Source organism: Muntiacus reevesi, chromosome 17 (assembly GCF_963930625.1).
Source record: "Muntiacus reevesi chromosome 17, mMunRee1.1, whole genome shotgun sequence".
Taxonomy (NCBI): domain Eukaryota; kingdom Metazoa; phylum Chordata; class Mammalia; order Artiodactyla; family Cervidae; genus Muntiacus; species Muntiacus reevesi.
In genome coordinates, this window is record NC_089265.1 from 35,022,483 (window position 1) to 35,030,845 (window position 8,363).

An 8,363-nucleotide genomic window follows, 5' to 3' on the forward strand; every position below is an offset into this window, starting at 1 on the left:
TAGCTGCTTATGAAAAATTTGAAACTTTCTAGTGTCTCATCCCCAAGAAACCCCACCTATATCAGTACAATGGAAATAACCAAGAGTTATTGATCCTATCTTTGTTTCTAGCATCTCTATCAGACCCGCATTCTTCTTTCTGGTAGAAGTAGTTAACTGATGTCCCTCGGCTTCCCTGGTGGTTCAGACATCTGCCTGCAATGTGGGAGACCCAGGTTTGATCCCTGGGTTGGGAAGATCCCCTGGAGAATGAAATGGCAACCCACTCCAGTACCCTTGCCTGGAGAATCCCATGGATGGAGGAGCCTGGTATGCTACAGTCCATGGAGTCAAAAAGAGTCAGACATGACTGAGCGACTCCACTTTCCTTTCCTTTTCCATTTCTCAAACCATTAATGCCTATCTCCTTGCACTAAGATAATAGACAAAGCTTTAAAAACTTGACATAGAAACATTATGCAGTAAATCCCAAATGGAATATTCTAGACTGAAAAGGAAGAGTCTACATTCTAACCAACCCAAAAAGGTAGTCTGCATTCTAAATACAATGAAACCAACCACAAGACATGCAGGTCTTTTATGATTTTTGCCCCTTACTGCCTCTACCTTACATATCTAAACTCTCTGCAGGCCCTGGGAGGAATTTTCCTTTATTCCACCCTAGACAGTTGAATAGGCTCTTAATACTAGGACATTCTTTCTCCCCTCTCCTTAGTCAATAAGTCTTCTCGATCCTTTGTGTTTCAGTGTAGCTACTCCTCAAAAAAGCCTTCCCTAACCAACCTTTACTACCATTGACCACCATAACCTAGGCTGGTTTTGATGTTTTTCCTATGTGCTCCCATAAAAACTATCAGACAGAATTTAGATGGCCTGTTAACAAATGTTTCTTCTTCCAGATCATAAACTGCTGAGAGTAAGGCCTGAGTCTGCTTCTCTGTTTTGCTCCTGGCACCTTCCATATGGCAGGCACTCAATAAACACTAGTTGGATTAATGAGTTCTAGGAATCCCATCTTGAAAGCATTCACCACATATAAGCTGATTCCTCAAGAGTACAAAGCAAATTGTTCATCATGCAGCTAACTTCAATGGGGTAGGCTACACAGATGGATACTTTGCACTTAAAATATATAGTTTGCTTTTGATCAAACTCATCAGCCACCACTTTATCATGGCTTTTCTTTACTGTGTACACAGCTCTGACATTATCTTTTTATGACTTTGTTTCTGATCAAAGCAGGAACAACCAGGATAGGAGGGCAAGAATGTGCTGGTTCTGCCATTAACCTTGGTGGCTTAGCAGACACTCCCCAAGCCTCGGCATGCTGTGTCACTGTCAGCCTTCCAGGAAGAAAGATGAATGAAAGCCCAGAGAGAGCCTGTGAGGCCACACATAGGACTGCTGTGGGGATAAACAGGAGTAATTTTGCAGCTAAATATTGATGGCCTTAAACATCACCACCCCTACACATTCTCTGTATCAATTCCCCTGAAATATTCACACTGGTTTCCACTGTTCTCCTATGAATCTGAGAGGCAGCCCAGTCCTCTGTTTAGGTTTTACAACCCACTTCACAAACTCCTACTAACCAAACCCATAAGGTCAGTACCTTTTGAAACCAACTTCTGCTACTCCCCAAGAAGGCCAATTAAAGAGCCCACCTGCTGTAGATTGTGTTGCCTCCCAGAATTCGATTACATATGGCTTCCTTAAAGAGGCGGTGGGGAGATGAATGGCGAAAACACATGTTTGTACTTAAGCCTGTTATGCACAAGAGCTTTCAACTCTTGGGTAAGAGAGTTTCAGTGGGGTAATGTGTGTGTCTGCTGCCTGTAAGAATGATCGGCTATCAAGTGTTTCTGCAGACTTCACAGATTCCCTCCGGAGAGGAAGGGGAAAGCAGAGGGATTGTAACTTGGAAACCAGAACAAGTTGAGGATTCATTCTCACCTTGTGACATCTGCAGTTTGGGAAATGGAAAGGCTGCAGAATGATCTCATTCACTTGAAGCCTGAGACTCACACCTCTGCCCCTGTCCCCCTGCCTATCATCTATTTTTAAAGGTAAGGAATCTGAAATGTACTTCAAAATACTCAAGTGATGCTCACCAAAGCCAAAGCCCCTCATTAAATGGCTGGATCTCCCAGATAGGAAAGTCAGAGCTTTAGCATTATTTTCTGTCTCTTCCAAAGTATGAAGGGGGAAAGTTCATAGCCATTTGAGAATAGCAATTTGGGTTTATCTCAACTACTTCAAGTACCTCCCCTCAGGCCCCTGAGAGCAGGCACTTTGGTCAGGCACCAAGGCAGAGGGCACTTGGTCTCTTTTAACTAACCCTCTGAGCCCAGTAATCCTAACTAGGTGATCACTCAACGTTTTCTTATTATAGGAAATTCATTTCAGTATTTTGTATAAAATTTGAATTTTGTATAAACACTCAAGAACTACAACTGAGAAAAATCTTTAGTTTCTGCTACAAATCTGTACGGAAAAAGAAAAAAGCTATACCTTATGAAAAATACCACCATGAGGATCATTACACAATTTAACAAATCTTTGGTTAGATATACTTTTCCCCCACTTACTTTTTGAATGAGCCTTGGATCTCTCCTTATAATGAGGCAAATTTGTTTAGAAAAAAAGAAGCATTAAAAATTCTAAATAGGAGATTAAAATGAATGAATACAGGTAGAGAAGAAGGCTTCCCGGCTTCATCCTCTTCATTTTCCTAGATCATTGACTCAACGTCTTGCTTGGCCTCCTGATACCACTGAGGTCTGGAGTGGGTCTCATTTCTTAGTCAGTAAAGTAGAGGGAATGAGGGTTGAATGGACTCACTGATCTTTAAGGCAGGACTTCCCCACTAGGCCATGGCATTCTGCCGTCTCTCAAATAGATTACAATTGTGTGCCATGATGCTGGGGCATGGTCTGGGACAGCAAGAGCTTCTAAGCCAAGCATTTCCAGCCACAAACATCCTTCTCTATTTTTTTCCCAATGTGTTATAAAATTATGTTTATTTTATATATTTGCCTTAATGGGAAAAACTATTAGAAAACACTAAAGTTTCTGTCATGCAAAATAAACAATAAGGGCCTACTACATAGCACAGAGAACTATATTCAATATTTTGTAATAACCTATAATGAAGAATAAACTGAAAAAGAATATATATGTGTATGTATATATTTAGATTCAGTTAAGTGTATATATATATCTATAGATTCAGATACAGATATAGATATAACTGGATCACTGTGCTGTACATCTGAAATTAACACAATACTGTAAATCAACTATACTTCAATTAAAAAATAAAGCCTCTGCAAACTCAGTTATTCAATTATCCTTGAGGGAAACCTAAGAGATCTCTTTTGGGAAACATAAATGAAAACATAATAAAACATAAAGGCAAAAAAAGAGGTGATGCAAAGTCTCCCACAAACTCAGGACAGTTCCAGCTTGGGTAGGTTTCATGTGTTACAGTTCAAGTGAAGTGAGAAGCCCATGTTTAGTAGGAGGAGAATGTTTGATTGCAGAGGAAGGGGTCATTTGGATACAGAACCCTGTATGTACTTACATTTTTCTTTGACGCGAGTGTCAGGGAACTTGGCTTCATTGGGGAAAAAAAGAAAGACTCTAGGAAGTAAAAGAAGCTGAAAACACTAGGAGCACTGCAAGAAACTGAAAATTAAAGAGCACCTTACTCCTAGTGGAAGAATTGTACCACTGGTGGGAAAAGGTTCTTCAGCCATAAACCAAGGGGAATTACTACGGCAGAGTTGTGAAGGTAGGAGAAATGACAGCAAGGTGGCAAAGCAGTTGCAAAGAGTCAGGAGGTTCACAGAAACACCAAAGGGAATAAGGTAACTTCAACAACATTGGAGGCCTTCAGATCACACCATCACACCCAAGCAAAAGATCTAAAGGAAAAGAAAACACTGTGATTATTATATGAATTTTTTAATCTCCTTTTATTTGTTAATTACTTATCATCTTGCTTAATTTTAAAAGTCATGTATACTCACTGTGGGAAACCTGAAGATAGAAAAGTCCAAACAAGAAAAAAACTTATCCTTAGTACTACACACAGAGATAATCACTCATAGTATTGCACAGATAAACTAAAATCTATGTAGCCATTTCCCTATGTTTAGACATTTAGGTTTTAAAAAAATTTTTATTATAAATTATAACACTTCAATAAACATATTTTTCTCTATCTATAATCATCAGAAAATAAGTACCTTTTGTCCCTATCCCTGGTTGCCTCCTTAGGATGTTTTCTGAAATAGTCTGGGGAAAAGACTATAGATATTTGAAGATCTTTGTTGCATACAAACAAATGAAATACTTTCTGGAAAAGTACCAATTCCCATCAACATAAGATAGCCTTTTTTTTTTTTTTTAGTGTCCCTGGTTAGTACCTTTCCTACCTCTGCTAAACTGATGTGCCATCACCCTGTACTTTTAGTTTGTATATCAGGTTGATTTTTTTCTTACATATTAATTACCAGCAATAGAATCTTAATGATAGAAAAGAAACAAACTTTGACCTGAAGACTCCACTAAGGTCAGGAAGAGGCTGTTGGAGAAAGAATGGGGAAGGAAGAGCTCCGATTTAGTGGTCAGCAAACTATAGCCTGAGGACCAAATTCAGTCTGCTGCCCATTGTTGTACAAGCTCAGGATGCATTTTACATTTTTAAATGCTTTAAAAGCCACTAAAAGAAGAATACTGCTTTGTGACATGAGAAAATATGAAATTTAAACTTCAGTGTCCATAAATAAAATTTTATTGGAGCACATCCACGCTCATTATTTATGTATTGTCTATAACCACTTTCAAACTGCAAGAGCAGAAATGAGGAGCTGTGACAGAGACACTGGCCCACAAAACCTAAAATATTTACCACCTGGCCCTTAACAGAAAAAAATCTGCTGACCCCTGGTTTAGGCAATGACTACTTGCCTGCTGGGAGGTGCAGCAATGTTCAGGTTAGGAAGAAATGCTTGGATGGCTCAGGGATCTTTGGTAAGAACATCAGTTTGTCTAAGATATTCATACCCCTCCTCTTCTAGAAGCAGGAGATTGCAAGAAGGTGACACTGAGCAGGGATGAGCATAGTTCAGATGTACGGGAGGGAAATAAAGAGAAGTGAAGGACTACGCTGTTCTTCTTAAGTAATTTCAAAACAAGAATTTGAAACTCATCCTGAGTCACTGTGTTACTTGTTTGCCTCGTTAACAGAATGTGCTCAAATTGAATTCAAATCATTTCTTGGTAGAAATGCACAAACACACAGATACACACACTATATATACACTTGGTGGTGGTGACAGCTTAGTTGCTGAGTCGTGTCCGACACTTGCGACCCCGTGGACTGTAGCCTCCCAGGCTCCTCTGTCCATGGGATTCTCCAGACAAGAATATTGGAGTGGGTCGCCATTTCCTTCTCCAATATATACACTCGATCTCTTCTAAAATATAATAATAAAAATAATAATTTTAGAAGAGAGCCAAGCAAATCCATAAATTCACTCAACAGCAAAGCAGTGGACATAGAAAGGCCCTAGACTAGGAATTAGGAAATTTAGAATTTAAGATACAGTCTGCCATTAACTTGCCATGGAACCTTGGGCAAATCATCTGACATATCTAAGAGTTCAGGGTGGGAAAAAGCTTATGCTTCCTCCAGCTCTGGATATTCACTGGTTTTGGTTGGTCTAATTTGGTGCTGCCTGGACCAGCAGCATCAGTAGCACATTATATTAGAGATGCAAATGCTTGGGCCTGCCACAGGCTTACAGAAAGGAAATCTGGGGGTTACCCACCATTCTATCTTAACAAGTCTTCCAAATGATTCCAACACATCCTAATGTTTGAGAAGCACTGATCTAAATTGTGTGTTTTTCTCTTAAGAAAAAAATGTCCAATTCTTAAAAGAGCTTTGATGGATTTTAAAATCTCAGTGTAGGATTATACTCAATTGTAAGAGAAATTCAACCAGGATGGCTTAGACCAGATAGGAATTCTTTTGTTTACTTGTTAACAAGTATAGAGGCAGACAGCTCAAGGCTACTTTTGTTGCTTGAGGAATTCAAAAGGACCCTGGCTCCTTCTAGCTTCCTCTTCTACTATCCTTAGCATTTGGTTTTAATCCACATAACTGCAAAATAGTGACCCCACTCACAGGCATCTGTGTTCCAAACAGGAAGTAGTTCTCCCTGATCAATCTGTGCCTTTATATCAGGAAAACAATAGCTTTCCTGGAAGTTGTATCTAATAGAAAGTAAATGCAACCAGAATATTAATGAAGACAATAATGAACTGAAACAAATAGTACAGTTAAAAAAATGGATGCTAAATTTCTATAATAAACTCATATAATTAACACAGATCTCTATCTTTTAAAATGGGGGTGGGTGGAGTGGAGGGAGGTCTCAGAATGTGAGAATGGATTAGGGTCCTAAATGATCTAGTCAGTAGTTAAATATACAAAAACCAGGAGACTTGCACAGGGCTATGCTGGTTTCCAAAGAAACTAGTTGCCTGGAAATCTTGTAGTTTCATCCTCTAGAGTAAGATAAGGACTCTGCCATCAAGAATAAAGGGCTAAGAAGGGCATCTAGAATGCCTGCTGGATAGATAATCAAGAGCCTTTGCCATCCCTGGTAGATCTTTATATCCTTTTTGCTTCAGTTTCTCAGTGTCATTAGCTTGGCTCCTGTGAATGTCTTACTACTTATTTGGTTTCTATTTTTTTGTTCAGTCATTGAATAATATAATAAATTTCCTTTTAACATAGAAATCCATACTATTTGCGTTGTGATTTCTAATATATTTTGGATTTCCTTCACCTTATTTTATGCTTTCTATTAACTTTCTCTTTCTTTTCTCTTTCCATTCCTCCTATTGAAATGATAAGGCTTTATTTATTCCTCTTCTTACCCTCTCAATTGGTATCAAAATAGACATTTTCTATTTTTATTTTGTTATGAGCTACCCTTATTTGTTTACATGTAAATTTGACTCAGTAATATTTAAAACTAACCATTCTTTCCCCTCTTAAATAATACAAATATCTAAGAATGCTTTAATTCAAATCACCCCTCTTTTTTTTATCTTGTTGTTTAGTGTTTTACTTCCACTTGTTTAACAATCCTACCCCCCAAAATTAGTATCTTTTACAAGATTTATACCTTTACAGTGAATGCTTATTTAGGCTTATTCACATATTTACAGTTGTCTTGTTTACAATTTCTTCTTGCTTCCTACCCCTTCCCTTTGGGTTCACTTAAAAAAAAAATAAAACACAAAGAATATCTTTTAGCAATTCCTTATCAAAGTAAATGATTAGTAAACTTACTTCTTTCTCTGAAAATGTCTTTATTTCATTGTCACTATTAAATGAGGTACAGCTTCCCTTGGAACCTGGAAAGTATTATCCCATTATGTTCTGCCATCCATCGCCACCATTCAGAAGTATACCAATCTAGTTGTGATTCTTCTATTAGAGATATCTGTTTTCCTCTGACTTCAAGATGTTATTTGATGTTCTCTAGTTTCCCACAGTTTGTCTAGGTTTTTATTTATCCTGTTGAAGACTTAGAGTACTCTGTCAATTGGAGGATTCGATCCTTTTTTTCCAAACATGGAAAATGTCTTTTAGAAAGCTGCTGCTTCTTTATTCTCTCCATTTCATCCTATGAGAACTCATGTTAGATGCACATAATACTTTCTCATGCTCTCCCTCCTATCTCTGAGATCTGTATTATAGGTTATTTTCTCATATTGACCTCCCAAATCCCTCAGTCTTTCTTCAGTCATCTCTAATCTGTTATTTAACACATTCACTGAGTTCTTAATTTCAAATACTATATTTTTATTTCTACAATATGTATTTGACTTCTTTCAAAACATTTTTTGCCAACACATTTACTGTTCAGCAAATCCATTTTTATTATAGTTTCTATTCTTTCTATCATTTCTTTAACCTGCTCTAAATATGTTAATATATAATCTTTTCTAATATGCTCTGTCATTTTGTTACTGTATTATATCTCCTTTACCTTACTATCTGTGAACTCACAGATTTATACTTTTTTTTTTTTACTTATGAGCTTAATTTCACTAGATTGTTGAACTTTGGAAGTTCTATGAACCCTGTATTTTCTGTCTCTCAGAACTACTCTTGCTTCCTTCTGCCTAGATCCCTAAGTCATCTATTTTCTTAGACATATTTTTTATGTTAATATCTTGCCTGGGGTTCCTATGTTACATGAGTGACAGAAATTCAGACATTTTGCTCACTTAGGCTAGAAGCCGTGAATTTTGATTTCCCCTGGATGATTGTTTTG